Here is a 17,804-nt window from a genome sequence, read left to right on the forward strand (position 1 = left end):
TTACCCACCTCAGAAGGATGGAAGGCTGAGTCAACCCTGAGCCGGTGAGATTTGAACCGCTGACCTGCTGATCTAGCAGTAGCCTGCAGTGCTGCATTTAACCACTGCGCCACCTTGGCTCTTAAAGTGTTAGTCTGGTGCTAGGGAAGGTCAGATTTCTCTCTTCTCTTGGCTAGGAGAGGTTAATTTTGGGCTAGCTATTCCTTCTTTCACAAGCTCTTTCTCTTCTCTCGTTCTCAGCATGACCCACCTTACAAGGTTGTTGGGGGGAAAGTTAGAGAAAAGAGCACTGTACAGTGCTATATGAATGCTTGTGGCAATATTTTTTGGCTATATTTGGAGACTTTTTAATGCAGGTTAGGATAATTTGTGGAGTGTGAACTTGAATGTCCCAGAACAAAGGCAGAGTATGGATCTGAAGTGTAATGTATAAATGATCAACATAATTAAACATTACAACTAAGTGATTAAAAAAACACAACTAGATGAATTTGTGTACTTTGATGAGATGAAGTGATTTTAGGAGATGGAAATACTGATAGAAAGATAGGTATATTTGATTGCCATAAGCAGTGAAAATGGCTTCTTGCCTGTCTATGGAGCTTCTCAGTCATCCAGGTCATGATTGTCTCAGAGGTGCTTTTCCAAAAGGCAACTAGACTTTGTATTTCTTCGAAGACGTTTCATTTCTCATCCAAGAAGCTTCTTCAGCTCTTCTTCCAAAACACCTTCAAAGAAAAACAAAGAAAGTCCAGTTGCTTTTTGGAAAAAAAAAAAAACAGCTTTGGCTTCTTCTGCCTGCTTTATTGTATTGGAACACCTTGAATCAATGGGAAGGGTAGACATATGAGTAGCAAGAGAAGAGATGGGATCTAAAAAGTTCAAGTTCTGAATAGACCTAGATTGAATACAAACCAAACCAGTAATTAATTCTAGCTTTTCCTACAAAAGAATATCACGGTAGAGGCAGAAACATTTTGGGAAAGTAGTGCAGAGTAAAAATGCGAAAGAATTACATTAAGGTGGTTTGGTTGTATATTATGTAGAATAAATGAAGATTTATTTATTTATGGATTTATAAAACAAGACTGAATAAGTCAAGTGGAAGGGAAAGACTGGGTAGTGGTGGCTGGGTGAAGTTAATGAGATACTCAAAAACTGACAGAGGTGGCATTAAAGTCTCCTGGTGTCACCTTGTATACATTTGTTTAATAAATAAATAAAATGCTAAGGCAGTGCATGGAAATGGCAGAACCAAATGCACTGACTGGAGAATTCTGGGAACTGAAGTCCAGGGGTGGGTTCCTGCCAGTTCTAACCACTTCAATAGAAGAGGTTCCACAAATCTACAGTGCCGTTTAGAACCGGTTCCAGCTCCCTCCCCCCGCCCGTCCACACATCATCAAGATGAAGAGCGAGAGGAGGAATTCTGGGAGTTGAAGTCCACAAGTCTTAAAGCTGTCAAGTTTGAACACCCCTGGGGTTTTTTTTCTAAAGGGTTAGGGGTGCAAGGCTCTTGTAACTTGACAGCTTTAAGACTTGCACACTTCAATGCCAGAGTTTCTGAGCCAACATTTTGGTTGCTAAGCAAGAGCGTTGTTAAGTGAGTTTCACCACATTTACAAGTTGGCCACGCCTACTCAGTCACATGGCTGGCAAGCTACTCCCATCCAATCACATGGTCAGCAAGCCACTCCCACCCGGTCACATGGCCGGCAAGCCACTCCCACACAGCAGGCCACACCTACAGAAGAGGTTCTAAATTTTTTTGAAACCCACGCCTGCTGAAGTCCAACTGAAGTTAAAGTTGCTAAGGTACAGAAACATTATCCTTGACTGGAGAAATTGTCTTTCTCAGAGCATCTGATTCCTACGGCTTCAAGTCCATGACATGCAACCATTTGTTTAGTGACCACTCCAAGTTATAATGGCACTGAAAAAAGTGACTTATGACCAGTTCTCACACTTAGCACCATTGCAGCATCCCCATGGTCATGCGGTCAAAATTCAAATGCTTGGCAATTGACATGTATTTATGTTGGTTGCACTGTCCCAAGGTTACGTGATCACATTTGCAGCCTTCTCAGCTGGCTTCTGACAAGCAAAGTCAATGTGGGATTTAATTAATGACCACATGATTCACTTAACAGCTGCTGTGATTCTCTCAACTCCGGTGGCGAAAAGGTCTAAAATAGGGTGTGACTCACTTAACTGTCTGGCTTATCAAGGGAAACGTTGAGCTCAATTGTGGCCATAAGTCAAGGACTACCTATTCTGAAAAAAAAAATGAACCGTATTTTTCGGACTATAAGATGCACTGGTGTATAAGATGCACCAAGATTTCGAAGAGGTAAGTATGGAAAAAAAAGTGTTTGCCTTCCCCCAGGCCCCAGGACCACTCTGCAGGCTTCAGCAGAGCTGAGGGAAGGCAAAAATGCTCCTGTTTTTGTGAAAAACGGGAAGAAAATGGGCCATTTTCCGCAAAAAACGGAGATGTTTTTGCCTTCCCCCAGCCCTGCTGAAGCCTGCAGAGTGCTTCTGGGGTCTGGAGGAAGGCAAAAACGCCTCAATTTTTGCGAAAAATGCCCCATTTTTGTCTGTTTTTCACAAAAATAGAATGCTGGGGCAGGGCTTCCGGAAGCCAAAAATGGCTGTATTTGGTTTATAAGATGCACCAACATTTCCATGCTCTTTTAGGGGGGGGGGGGAAGGTGCACCTTATACTCCAAAAAATATGGTAGTTTGCAGGGTACCACCAAACATCCATAGACAATTGCGTAGATAACCACCCCCACAACTCAGCTGTTCACTCCCCAATCCTCCCTGGGAAGAGCTTATCTGTTGCTGCTAAACTGTTCACAACTGTTGCACTGTTCTGCAGACATATGGAAGTGCAACACTGAAAAAGAGTGTTGATTATGTTCTTCCTTGCTTCTGGGCCCTCTCTTTTTAATTGTTTTGCATGTGCAGCCACATTCATTGTGAGAAGTTTAGCTAATGGTAGCACCGAGGCTTTGGAACTCTAAAGAGGTTGAATTATTTTTCTGCTGCTTATCACAAGTTGCTTTGAGCCAACAGATCTGTAAGAGTTGTTGCATACTTACAGAAGAGGTCCAGGGTCTTGTTCTTGGTGCGAACCCAGCCAGAATCAGTAAGTGATGAGAACAGCAACAACCAGGCTGAAAACCAGTTCCTAAGCTAACAGGGTGTTCCTGGCCCAGCAAAACTGATTCTGCAGATTCTGTTTTTTCTTGAATTGTGAATAAAAGGAAATGTTTTATAGTTGGGAGAAGCCAACTGGATATGCTCACAGACGTAGAAGCTCGTCTTTTCTTTTTAACCCCATCTGTCCAGCATCTTTAGCGAATACCCACAAGTTATTGTGCAAGGCAGTAAACTGTCCATAGGGTCTCCTGCTTGGGTGGGTGGGGGTGGACTAGATGACCTACAAGATGACACCAGGCTGGCAGGAATAGCCAACACTCCAGAAGATAGGCTAAAGATACACAAGGATCTTGACAAACTTGAACATTGGGCACTATCTAACAAAATGGAATTCAATGGTAAAAAAAGTAAGGTTCTACATTTAGGCAATAAAAGCAAAATGCACAATATAGGTGGTACCTTGCTCAATAGTAGTAACTGTGAGAGGGATCTTGGAGTCCTATGGACAACCATTTAAATATGAGCCAGCAGTGTGCAGCAGCTGCCAAAAAAGCCAACACAGTTCTAGGCTGCATTAACAGAGGGATAGAATCAAGATCACGTGAAGTGTTAATACCACTTTATAATGCCTTGGTAAGGCCACACTTGGAATACTGCATTCAGTTCTGGTCGCCACGATGTAGAAAAGATGTGGAGTCTCTAGAAAGAGTGCAGAGAAGAGCAACAAAGATGATTAGGGGACTGGAGACTAAAACATATGAGGAATGGTTGCAGGAACTGGGTATGTCTAGTGTAATGAAAATAAGGACTAGGGGAGACATGATAGCAGTGTTCCAATATCTCAGGGGTTGCCACAAGGAAGAGGGAGTCAAACTATTCTCCAGGGCACCTGAGGGTAGAACAAGAAGCAATGGGTGGAAACTAATCAAGGAAAGAAGCCACTTAGAACTGAGGAAAAATTTCCTGACAGTTAATCAGTGGAACAGCTTGCCTCCAGAAGTTGTGAATGCCCCAATACTGGAAGTCTTTAAGAATACGTTGGATAGCCATCTGTCTGAAATGGTATAGAGTTTCCTGCCTAGGCAGCGGGTTGGACTAGAGACCTCCAAGATCCTTTCCAACTCTGCTATTGTATTGCATTGCATTGTTAATCTGTTAATCTGTCCTTGATACACAATACACCCTTTCCCAGCCAGATGCCTCCAAGAGCACTTATCTTCACCCACATCACCTGAAAATTGTAATCCAACAGATTTGGAAGATGTCCAATGGGGAAAGACTTGTAAAGACACAATCGTTTCTGCACAGCGAGGGAAGAAATGACCATGGATGCTAATAAGTTTCTCATTCCATTTATGAAACAAGGAAAACCTGGATGATTAGGCTTCCAATACTTAGGAAAGAATTCCTTGGATGGGAAATTTTGGATGATTGCTAGTCATTTTTAGTTAATTTTCAGTACTTGTGAATAATCCTGGCTAGGTATTCTGCCACACATTATATTTTTCCTAGTTTATTTACAATAAGAAGAATACTTTATTGTCATTGTATGTATATACACAGTATACCCATACAACAAAATTCACATAACACCCAGAGACCAAGCCCAACACACATGACAATCCCTCCACATACACACACCAAAAATTCCCTGCCCCTAAACCACCCAAGCATCCACACAACAGATCAAGTAGTGCTGTTCCATAGCTCACTGATAATGGCCCTTTAGTTCATTGTTGAGTGCAATTATAGCTCTGGGATAAAAACTATTCAGAAGACGTGTGGTCCGAGTTTTAATTGTTCTGTATCTTCTGCCAGAAGGCAACAATCCAAAAAGATTGTAAGCCGGATGGGAGGAGTCTCTGAGAATGTTGTACAACTTCCTCAAACAGAGAGATGCGAAGATGTCATCCAGGCCTGATAGCTGGAGCCCAGTGATATTCTGGGGAGTTTTAATGATTCTCTGTAAAGCTTTTTTGTCTGCTGCAGAGATGCTCCCATACCATTCAAGAATGCCGTATGTCAGGACACTCTCAATGGTACTGAGCTAGTAGGACAGAAGTAGATGCTGAGATAGATTTATCTTCATGAGCATTCTCAGGAAGTACAGCCTCTTCTGTGCCTTCTTCGCAAGCATGTTAGAATTCATGGTCCATGAGAGGTCCTCTGAGATATAAATGCCCAGAAATTTAAAACTACCAACCCTCTCCACCGCCTTGCCATTTATGTACAATGGTAAATATAAATCTCTCTTCCTCCTGAAGTCAATTATAAATTATTTAGTTTTTTTGGTGTTAAGTATAAGATTATTTTCTTTACACCACAATGCCAGCCCTTGTACTTTTTCTTTTTTTTAAAAAAAAATAAATTTTTTATTTTCATTTTCATACACTCACATGTATACTGTACATAGCCAACACCATACAACATTAAACAATAATTGCATCAATTCCTCTTTTCAACAAGGCATTGGTGTTAAGTATAAGATTATTTTCTTTACACCACAATGCCAGCCCTTGTACTTCCTTTCTATAAGCAGATTCATTGCTCTTATTTAACAGCTTGGAGTGTCTAAGCAAAGGAAAGATGTTGCATTCACATTAATTCTCAAATGTTTCCCACCTCCACCAGACCGGCTGGTGAAGTTATACAAGGCATACCGTGTGCAAAGATAATTTAGAAAATAAAACATTAGCCATGGTTCCTGCAGTAGCTGATCTGGACATCACCTCCCCTGCATTTGGCTCCTGAAGGAGAGCTATTCTCATAAATCTGAACATAGCCAGTGTTCTCTGCAACTGCTTATAGAAGCTGTGTCTTCCTCTCCCCTTCTCTTTTAGCCGGTTTTCTACATTCAAAGTTGACTCAATATCTTTTGCTGTAAAGCAAACCACTTTCCATTTCAATTAGAATTCTATTGTCAGCCTGCAGCCCTTGGAGACCAAATCCTCCTTTGTAAAAAGGGCAACGATGTGCAGCATTTTCACAATCAAAATAAGGCTTTAGGAGGAGGCATTAATTCTTTCCAAACCCTAAAAGGGTTAATGGAACTTCCTGAAGGTCACTATATTATCATCACAACAAAGTAGTGGACATTAAGCCACACATGTCGGAGGATTAAATGTTAATTTGGGGCTGTTCCTCACAGGAACTGCTAACTGCAGTTTGTAGATGCCTCAGCAGCAGTATTGGGAGGACATGAATGGATGACATCATCTTCAAGTCACTCCTGAACTTCTAAGAGGGGTTTGTGAACTTTTCTTTCTCTAGTTTTAAAGCCCTGCAGTGTGGTCCATCTGTGGTGCCTAATATTGCAAATAGGTTAAGGGGCAGGTGCTTTTCTTGGTCACTTGCATTGCTGTGGATATGCTTGCCACTGCCCCCTGGTCTCCTGATATTCACCTCATGGTAGTGAGACAGTCAAGGCCCTCTCCCAGTGGGTCTAAAAGTCACCTCCTATCTCCGTGAATGCGAACCTGTGGGCACGCATGCCGGTGTCAGCTGCTCTTCTGGTTTCTGGCCAACTGGTCTTCAAGGGTGCTGGAGCACTAGAAAATGGCCTGGAAATAGCCTGAAAAACAGCCAAATAACAGGCCATTTGGGGGGCATTTTTGGGCTGTTTTCAAGCCATTTTCAGGCTACTTTAGGCTGTTTTTCAGGCCGTTTTCAGGCTGTTTTTCAGGCCGTTTTCAGGCTGTTTTTCAGACCGTTTTTCAGGCTGTTTTTCAGACCGTTTTTCAGGCTGTTTTTCAGACCGTTTTTCAGGCCGTTTTCAGGCTGTTTTTCAGGCTGTTTTTCAGGCCATTCTTCAGGCTGTTTTTCAGGCCGTTTTCAGGCTGTTTTTTCAGGCCGTTTTCAGGCTGTTTTTCAGGCCGTTTTTCAGGCTGTTTTTCAGGCTGTTTTCAGGCTGTTTTTCAGGCCGTTTTTCAGGCTGTTTTTCAGGCCATTTTCAGGCTGGTTTTCAGGCTGCTTTCAGGCTGTTTTTTGGTCCATTTGTGGAAAAATGGCCAAAAAACAGGCATGCATGTACCGGGCAGCTGGTCTTTGGGTTTCCGATGCTCCAGTGTGCACAAAGACCAGATGGCAGGCACACAGCTGCATGTGCCGGAAACCCAAAGACCAGCTGGCTGGTGCGCGCATGCACAACGGACAGCTGGTCTTCGGGTTTCCAGTGCTTCAGTGCGCGCGCACATGCACATGCACGCCTGTTCCGGTTTGGGCAGTCGATGCTGAAAAGTTTCGCCAACACTGTCCTATCTTCTCTGGCCAACTCTGACAGATCTGGCAGCAGATCCCCAAGTGAGAGGGGAGAGAATCATTCTTCAACAGGCAGTTTACTTATCTAGTAAACATATTTGTGTCGGGGGAAGGGAGGGCTAATCAGCAAGTAAAATGGGTGGAGTTTTGACATCTTCGATCATAGTGCATAATCTATGGATGGGGAATGTTGGCACAAACACAAAAAAATTCACTCTACCTGTGAATTAAGCACCATGATGTCTCATCTGATGAGGGTGGGAGGAGGGCAGCTTTGAAGGAAGCGAGAAAGCAGGAGAAGAAAATATTCTGTTGCCCATTGTTTGATCCCACACAAAAATTACCTGGTGAGATAGGAGAACTGGCAGCAGTTGAGTTGTTCTGACCCACGTTCTCTCCTCCTCTATTGACCGGGGGAGGGGGGAGGCAGGAGAGAGGGGAGATAAGGCTAATTGGGTCTTTTTGATAGCCACTGCATTGGTATTAAATGTTCACCCCCATGGAAGAGTGGGCTGCTACAGGTTCACCCCAGTTCAGGAGAACCTGTAGTTAATATTATGGTCAGTTCAGAGAACCTCCAAATCCCACCCCTATTTGGCCCTGCCCCTCCCCTCCCCTCCCAAAAGTCTCCACGTGGCCCATTTGGGATGTGAGATAAGTGCACTGTCCGCGTGAAGGCTCAGGGAGGGGGGAAAATGGCCCTCCTGAAAGTTCCAGAACCTCTGGAGCCCGAGGGAGGCTCGAAGAAAGCCTCCAGAGCCTGGGAAAAGCAAAAACGTCCCCCCCTACCCTGCCCTGGTGCAGGAGGCCAACTAGGCCATGCCCACCATGGCCATGCCCACCAATCAACCGGGCAGAGAACCTGCTACTGAAATTTTTGAAGCCCACCCCTGCCCATGGAGTGACTGAAGCTTCCTGCTGAGTGAGGGAAGCAGAAAAGCTGAGTCACTAACTAGCTTACTGCTGCTCCTATGTGTGTAGGGAACACACATTTAGGGAGGGGGGGTGGCTCAAGTGCTTTGCTCAAAGTCCCAATTTCCTCCCCCCCTTTTTTTCTCTTATCAGAATGGCCCTGTTAGAAGAAACATCCAGTTCCAGTTCCAAGCTGGGAATAAAATAAAGGCTGATTGGAAAGAAAGATTCTGTTTATTGGTGAACAGAATCGACCCACAAACAGTGGGCAGTTCTGGGACAGCTGAGCAACCGACTGGGTGAGTGGAAGGGTTCTTATATGGTTCTGTAACTCTGAACTTTGGGATTTGTGCAATATGAGATTTGTATTCTGAAAAGGTGTTGGGTAATTCTTATTGTAACTAATGGTTATGTCCTGTGTTAGATTTTTGGGTGAGGGGCTGCTAGCTCTAATCCTATCACTCTGCTTTTGTTAGCTGTTGAAATTCCTGTAAGGGTTTTCGAAATACTCTGTCTTGAATGGACTTCTGCTGGCAGCATTTGCTATGCTTATGAATGGGGCCATCTAAATAGTTAGCTTCCACTTGCAATAAGCTCATTATCTCCTTAAGTGCTGGCATCTGCAATGTTCGCTAATCAAGCAATGAATTAGCGAACACCTAGAAGCAAACAAAGTAATAGCCAAAAGCCAACATGGATTTGTCAAAAACAGATCATGCCAGACTAATCTTATTGCATTCTTTGATAATGTGACAAAATTAGTGGACCAGAGGAATGCCATCGATATAGTTTACCTGGACTTCAGTAAGGCATTTGATAAGGTAGACCATAACCTACTACTAGATAAAGTAGAAGAATGTAGGTTAGACAGCATCACCACCAGATGGATTCGTAACAGGCTGACCAACCACACTCAACGTGTAGTCCTCAATGGAACTGCATCTACATGGAGGGAAGTATGCAGTGGAGTATCCCAAGGTTCTGTTTTGGGGCCAGTACTCTTCAACATCTTCATCAATGATTTGGATGAGGGAACAAATGGGGAACTCATCAAATTTGCAGATGACACCCATTAGCCAACACTCCAGAAGATAGGCTAAAGATACAAAAGGATCTTGACAAACTTGAACATTGGGCACTATCTAATAAAATGAAATTCAATGGTGAAAAGAGTAAGGTTCTACATTTAGGCAACAAAAACGAAATGCACAGGTACATTATAGGTGGTACCTTGCTCAACAGTAGTAACTGTGAAAGGAATCTTGGAGCCCTAGTGAAATACCATTTAAATATGAGCCAGCAGTGTGCAGCAGCTGCCAAAAAAGCCAACACAGTTCTAGGCTGCACACTTGTAATATTGCATTCAGTTTTGGTCGCCACAATGTAGAAAAGATGTAGAGACTCTAGAAAGAGTGCAGAGAAGAGCAACAAAGATGATTAGGGGACTGGAGACTAAAACATATGAAGAACGGTTGCAGGAACTGAGTATATGTAGTTTAATAGAAAGAAGGACTAGGGGAGACATGATAGCAGTGTTCCAATATCTCAGAGGTTGCCACAAAGAAGAGAGAGTCAAACTATTTTTCAAGGCACCTGAGGGTAGAACAAGAAGCAATGGGTGGAAACTAATCAAGGAGAGAAGCAACTTAAAACTGAGGAGAAATTTCCTGACAGTTAGAACAATTAATCAGTGGAACAGCTTGCCTCCAGAAGTTGTGAATGCCCCAACACTGGAAGTTTTTAAGAAGATGTTGGATAGCCATTTGTCTGAAACGGTATAGGGTTTCCTGCATAGGCAGGGGGTTGGACTAGAAGACCTCCAAGGTCCCTTCCAACTCTGCTATTGTACAGTGTTGTACAGTATTGCAGGTTGACTCCACAATGGGGATCAGTATACTATATATGCCACATAGTTTCTGCTGGCTCCCAAAGCAGATGGCAGCACTTTCATATTGCCCGTGTGGAAAAGCCTTTAGTGGGACTAAAATTGGAACTATGTGCAAGGTAAAAAGTCATCCACGGAGTGATGGATTGCAGTTCCTAGGATCCCTCACCATTGGCCATGCTTAATAGGATTGCTGGGAGTTGCACTCTGTCATCATTTACATTCCAAAACTAGGGTGAAAGTATAAGAAATTCAAAATAACCATTGGTTGGAATTGATATTTCTTAGATTTTACTAAGCCAATTTTATCATAAACTAAAAGATCTAATTCTAAACACTGCAGTTTAATGCAGGCTTAAATATGAGCATTGAATATAAGCACGTTTCTCTGAAATCAGTAGGACATTCAAATGTGAACAGAGTCGGGATGTAATGCAAAATGGCAAAGGGCCAATGTTATAGCAGCAAGACAGAGGTGTAGTAGAGGCAGCAGCAAATCATGATGGGTTTTTGACAGTGAGGACAATCAACCAATGGAACAGCTTGCCTTGTGGGAGGCTCACTGGAGGCTTTCAAGAAGAAACTGGACTGCCATTTATCAGAAATACTTGGACGGTGGGGTTGGGCAAGATGACCTATAACAGTGATGGCGAACCTTTTGTGGCTCGCGTGCCAAAAGTGGGGGGGGGAGCGCAGGGGGGGCCGTGCACGGGGATGCCACACCCATAATGCTATGCGCATGACCACAGCATGCATGTGCGCACGACCAGTGCTCCCCCCCCCATTTTTGGTGTGCTTTTTTCGCCCTCCCCTTTATAGGAGCCTGGGGAAGGCGAAAACAGGCTCTACTGCCCCCCTGGAGGCCCTCCAGAGGTTTCAGGAGGTTTCCTAAAGCCTCCGGAGGGCGAAAAACGAGTCCTATGGGCAAAGCGGAAGTTCGGGAACAGACTTTCGGTTTGTCCATAGGCAGTTTTTCATCCTCCAGAGCCTTCATGGCCCTTCTGGAGTCTTCCCTGAAGGCTCCGGAGGGCGAAAAATGACTCTACGAGCAACCAGGATGTGACTTCCAGTTTGCTCGTAGGGTCGTTTTTGCCCTCCAGAGCCTTCAGGGAAGCTTCTTGAAGCCTCCGGAGGGTGAAAAATGGCCTCAAAGGAAGGCCAAAGTCATCTGGCCAATGCGCACATCCCAGGGCAATGCCTCATGTGGCATGCGTGCCGTAGGTTTGCCATCATGGACCTATAAGATCCCTTCCAACTCTGTTAATCTGTTAATCTGAATACCATTTAGGGCAGAGTGGTGATCAGAGTAACTCAGATCACCTTCTAGAAGGGCTTGTGATTTTGACACTGCAGTGGGCACACTGTCCTTCAAAGTTGAGATGTCTATGAATTAATTAATTACCAGCTCGCAGTGGAGCCTGGTGGAGCTATTTGATGTTGACTGACTCTTTTGTCCATTGAAGAGAGATGCGCTTGACTCTAAAGTACAAACTGCCACCCAGTAAATTGGGTAATGTTTAATCATGGTTTATTGAGAGTGTTAGGTAAGCTCCCAGTTGGGAGATCGTGTGCGTTCAGAGAAGCATTGTGAGAGTTGTGTTGGAGAACACACAAACCAGCACACAGAGACATTGCAGTTTAAATATTTTACTTTTGTGGAAATAGAGATATCAGAGTCTATCAAATAGTCCAGGTCATACAGGGATAAGACAGTCAGTCATCAATGTCTTTCAATTAAGAGATAATCCAAATAACATAGTCCATAATAATACAAACAGTCCAGTACTCAAAGTTTGCTAGCAGTTGCAAAACTTACAATAGCTCATGGCACTTTCTAACAGCCAGCTTCCAAAACACTCAGATCAGATCAGCCCAGCATCTAATAAACAGAGAGCTAACAGTCATTCTGGCTCCCCCTTATGGCCGATTGAGGAAAACAGCAACCTATCACATTTTACAGTATGATTTAAAGAAATAGGTACAGCATTTATATATTGCCAACCCAACCTTAGATTATACTCCTAACAGAGAGGCTGAGCCCTTTCCATACATAATGCTTAACTAGATCAGATCAAAACCTAGAGGCAGTGGGGAGCAGCACAGCATGCTTTTCTGCCACCTCTAGGACTGGGGGATAACATTTTAATATGGCTGCCTGAACCCTTTCATTTCTGTCAACCCATAAACAGTTTCATTTAATTTAACTTGTGTGCTTCATTAAACAGATGCTAGTTTGCTCCCTCGGCAGTTCTTCTATCATACTGTAAGTGAAATTTACAGGGAAGAAGTACTCAAGAGACTGATTTCATAATATGCTTTAATTTGTTTTCTGAATTAACCCGAGGTCTGGACGGGGCTAAAACAATTAATCAAATGGGCAGAACTTGCGGAAGTCTAAAATATTATGAAACCTGCATTCTAAAACATCATTAAATTGGGATCTAGAGAATGCCCATCAATTCTTGGGAAAAATGAGTCAGTGGAATATTTTCTACTCCACTGGCAATTCTGCCCTGATTCCTGGTTTAGATTAATAATCCAGATCATTTAGACATATATGACACCTAGTTGCTTTGGGAGACAGAGACTCTCTAAGGTCACACTTTACTTGCCAAATCCAGTCTCTTAGCAACAAGGATTTGCTGTGTGACTATAATTCCATAGCATTAATTTGAGCAAAATATCTCAAGCGAGGGTTGGAATGTGTAAATATTGATATTGATAAATGTATTATACTGGTATTACTCAATATTTTGTTGTTTTAACCTTAGATTTTTATTTTAGGTGTTTTGACCGCATTCTGACAAGACTTTAATTTTAATTTATGTTATCATGAGGATCTGTTGTCATGCAATGGATTTGCATTAAACCATATTAAGCCACCTTTTGCATATATAGGTAGTCCCCGACTTACGACAGTTCGTTTAGTGACCATTCAAATTTACAATGGCATTGAAAAATGTGACTTATGACCATTTTTCAGTTTGCTCCATGATCATGAGATCAAAATTCAGACGCTTGGCAACTGGTTCATATTTATGACCGTTGCTGTGTCCCAAGGTTTTGTGATCACCTTTTTCGCGACCTTCTGACAAGCAAAGTCAAGGGGGAAGCCAGTTTCACTTAACAATTGGTTACTAACTTATCAGCTGCAGTGATTCACTTAACAACCATGGCAGCAAATGTTGTAAAATGGGGCAAAACTCACTTAACAAACAAACTCACCTAACAAGAGAAATCTTGGACTCTATTGTGGTTGTAAATTGAGGACTACCAATAAAGTTCAGCTAGACAATAACTATGTTAGTATAATAAAGCAAGCTTTCAATCTAGACTACATCTTAAAAGAAACACTATTGATGTAGTCTAGATTGGAAACTTGCTTTACTGCATTCATGTGTCAAAGTCATGGAGTTCCAGAGCCCCGTCTTTGAAACTTTCTACTTGTAGAAAGTATCTCTTTTCTGATGCTAGAAGCAGCAATTCTGGCCCGGAAATGCTTCCTCTGCTCACATTTTAAACACTAGAAACACTAGAAAATGTCACATCTTGGAAAAAAGATAGCAGCTGACATGATGATGGGCTTATTTGATTGCCTAATCTGCTGCAGATTTTTGAGATGTGCAAAATACACACACACACACAATATCAGAGTTGGAAGGGACTTTGGAGGTCTTCTAGTCCAACCTCCTGCCTAAGCAGGAAACCCTATACCGTTTCAGACAAATGGCTATCCAACATATTCTTAAAGACTTCCAGTGTTGGGGCATTCACAACTTCTGGAGGCAAGCTGTTCCACTGATTAATTGTTCTAACTGTCAGGAAATTTCTCCTCAGTTCTAAACTGCTTCTCTCTTGATTAGTTTCCACCCATTGCTTCTTGTTCTACCCTCAGGTCTCTTGGAGAATAGTTTGACTCTCTCTTCTTTGTGGCAGCCCCTGAGATATTGGAACACTGCTATCATGCCTCCTCTAGTCCTTCTTTTCATTAAACTAGACATACCCAGTTCCTGCAACCGTTCTTCATATGTTTTAGTCTTCTGTCCTCTAATCATCTTTGTTGCTCTTCTCCACACTCTTTCTAGAGTCTCCACATCTTTTCTACATCGTGGTGACCAAAACTGAATGCAGTATTCCAAGTGTGGCCTTACCAAGGCCTTATAAAGTGGTATTAACACTTCACGTAATCTTGATTCTATCCTTGTTTATGTAGCCTAGAACTGTGTTGGCTTTTTTGGCAGCTGCTGCACACTGCTGGCTCATATTTAAATGGTTGTCCATTAGGACTCCAAGATCCTTCTCATAGTTACTGTTATTGAGCAAGGTACCACCTATACTGTACCTGTGTGTGTGTGTGTGTGTGTGTGTGTGTGTGTGTATGTATGTATGTATGTATGTATATGTGTATGTGTATGTGTATGTGTATGTGTATGTGTATGTGTATGTGTATGTGTATGTATATGTATATGCGGTGGCTCAATGGCTAAGACGCTGAGCTTATCGATCAGAAAAGTCGGCAGTTTGGTGGTTTGAAGTGAGTTCCCAGCTTCTGCCAACCTAGAAGTTTGAAAGCATCTAAAAATGCAAGTAGAAAAACAGGGACCACTTTTAGTGGGAAGGTAACAGTGTTTCTTGCCCCTTCGGCATTTAGTCATGCCGGCCACATGACCACAGAGACGTCTTTGGGCAGCGCTGGCTCTTTGGCTTTGGAACGGAGATGCGCACCGCCCCCTATTGTCAAGAACGACTAGCACATATGTGTGAGGGAAACCTTTACCTTTACACACACACACACACACACACACAAACACACACACACACACACACACAAATTTAAGATGAGAGAACTGGAATGGAAATCCAAAGGGGCTCCACTGGAAGAAGAGCCAGGTCTTAAAGCCCTTTTGAAACACCAGTAGGATGGGGGCTGTTCAGATCTCTTGGAACCTCATTCCAGAGGGCAGGCACTGTTACAGTGGAGACGAGCTTCCAGGGTTCAAATAGATGGCATTATTTAACTGAAGGAACCCAAAGCTCCAAATGTGCCACATCAAATCAGCCAAGCATATATTATGCAAGTTAGATAGGCCACTGAAGTAACTAGGTCCTATGCCATAGCTACTTAGGTAGGTAGATAGGCAGGCAGGCAGGCAGGCAAATATTTCCACACATTTATATATCTATTTGGATGCTTTATATTGCTTGCAAATAGAAATTTGATTACAGTAACTTGAACTGTAAAACCTAAAAGAATAACCAAATTCTTCTGGTATAAGTAGAAAGGTGGTATCCAATTCATCTAGAAAGCAACAAGTTGGGGAAGGCTATCATCTCTTCCAGCTATGACAAAAGTCAACTTTTAAAAACATTCAAACAAAATGAATTGGCTGATTCTGCTTGGAAAACCAATGCTAACTAGGAACTTTCTCACTTATGCCTAACATAGTATAATCGTGTTTTGGCAACATTTTCCCCCTGCTGTGTCCTCATGATGTTGCCTTTGCTTTCTACCCAATCTGTGAGTGAACTCATTTTCAGTTTGTCCTTAGATGTACTGATGTTAAAGTTGAGTTTTTATTTTTTGTTTAATTAACTTTCTCAATCACTGAAATAACTCTAGACAGGTTACACAATATTGATGTTAAAATAACAGCCTATAAATAATAAGAAAAGGACAACAACCATACAGCAATAATAAATGCAGTCTATTGTGGGGAAAAAACTCATCTGACCGCAACCATAGACCAAAATACACTATTGGGGAGTAGATAACCTCCTCCTAATCCAAACTTTATTGAAAGTGCTTTATTTTGAGTTTTGTGAACACATCATAAGATCAGGGCCATGTAGAACTCAAGAACAATATTATGATAGGTATAACCAAGAAAAGGCACACTTATTATTTTATTATTGTTTTTCTTTGAATTGATCATATTCCATCAGATGCATACATAAGTATCACCACAGTAGTCCCTTTTGAGATAAGCAATGCTGTGCAAAAAAAGTCCAATCAAGACATGTGAAAAGAATAAAGAAAAAAAATCAATCAAGCTAACCGTTACCAATTTAATGCAAGGCTCAACTACATAATAAGGGAATCAATGGACAATCCCTCATACCCCTTTACCTCCCGATGAATACATGACAAATCAGTATACAATATAAAAAAATCAGGAAAAGAGAAAATGCCATTTAAATAAGGACCAAAGTGCAGAGATAGATGCAGCCAATTACCTCCCTGCGACCAATAAGATCACATAGATTAGGCCTCCTCCGTATTCCATCGGCCAGCCAATGCCGGCTGGCAACTACAAGGAGGAGGGCCTTCTCAGTAGTAGCCCCGACCCTTTGGAACGAGCTCCCCGTGGAGATTCGTACCCTCTCCACCGTCCAGGCCTTCCGCACAGCCCTTAAGAACTGGCTAGCCCGTCAGGCCTGGGGACAAGGATAGCCGCCCCTCCCGAATGATGAATGTATGTTGTTTACTATTTTATTATATGTTCTATGTCAATGTCTGTATTCCCCCTCCCTGATTTTATGTGAGCCGCCCTGAGTCCCCTCAGGGAAAAGGGCGGCCTACAAATATTAATAAAATCTCAAAAAAAAAAAAAAATCTCAAAATAGCTTTTATCAGCATGCACATTGCCATTACAGAGATCATTAGGTCCCTTTTCAAAAGCATGTGAAAGGCGGCTGAATATTATGGGTTATAAATCCTCAGAAGTGTTATACAGGAATGATAAAGAAAGCAGTGTTAACAAGATGTATATATTTCTGATACATTTATACAACTTGGAACTAAGGAGAAATTTCCTGAAGAATTAATCAGTGGAACAACTTGCCTCCAGAAGTTGTAAATGCTCCAACACTGGGAGTTTTTAAGAAGAGATTGTGTAACCATTTGTCTGAAGTGGTGTAGGGTATCCTGCTTGAGCAGAGGGTTGGACTAGAAGACCTCCAAGGTCCCTTCCAACTCTGTTATTCTATTCTATTCTATTCTATTCTATTTCTTCTACTCTTTTTATTCTTACATCTTTTTTAGTATGTAGCAATTTTTAGTTGTAAAAATAATCTTTAATAAAATTACTATTTAAAAAAAGTTTCTGCCTGGGTATCAATCCATTCTTCAGTTTGATAATGTTCATCAGGCATTCTGTCTAGATGCAGGCTATCACAGCACCCAATTGGTTTGATTCCCCATGCTGATTCCTGCCATTCAGATTTGGAAAAGAAGCATCTCTTCTCACTTTCCTTTCCATGGGTGTCTTTGAGGACATATGAATGAAACTTTTTTATAAGAGTTCTCCACATATTCAGCACATCCACTGGTGGACCAGTTTTATGTCTTTTTTTTTTAAATGCCAAAAGAGAAACCTGTTAATTTCACATAGTTTTAAAAAATAGAAGAAAATCCAGTCTTTCTATAGCTCAATCAGTGAGGGAGGGAAAAGAAAAAAATCCAGAGCTATCATTAGCCTTATTGGTGTGTGTGTGTGTGTGTGTGTGTGTGTGTATTAAATTGATAGGCTCCTCCATCTTCGTTGGTTTTATTGAGTACACTGGTTTCACCTGGAGAGAAACTACA

Source organism: Thamnophis sirtalis, unplaced genomic scaffold, assembly GCF_051295495.1.
Source record: "Thamnophis sirtalis isolate CommonGarterSnake01/CBP01778 unplaced genomic scaffold, rThaSir2_p1.2 scaffold_6, whole genome shotgun sequence".
NCBI classification, from domain to species: Eukaryota; Metazoa; Chordata; class Lepidosauria; order Squamata; family Natricidae; genus Thamnophis; species Thamnophis sirtalis.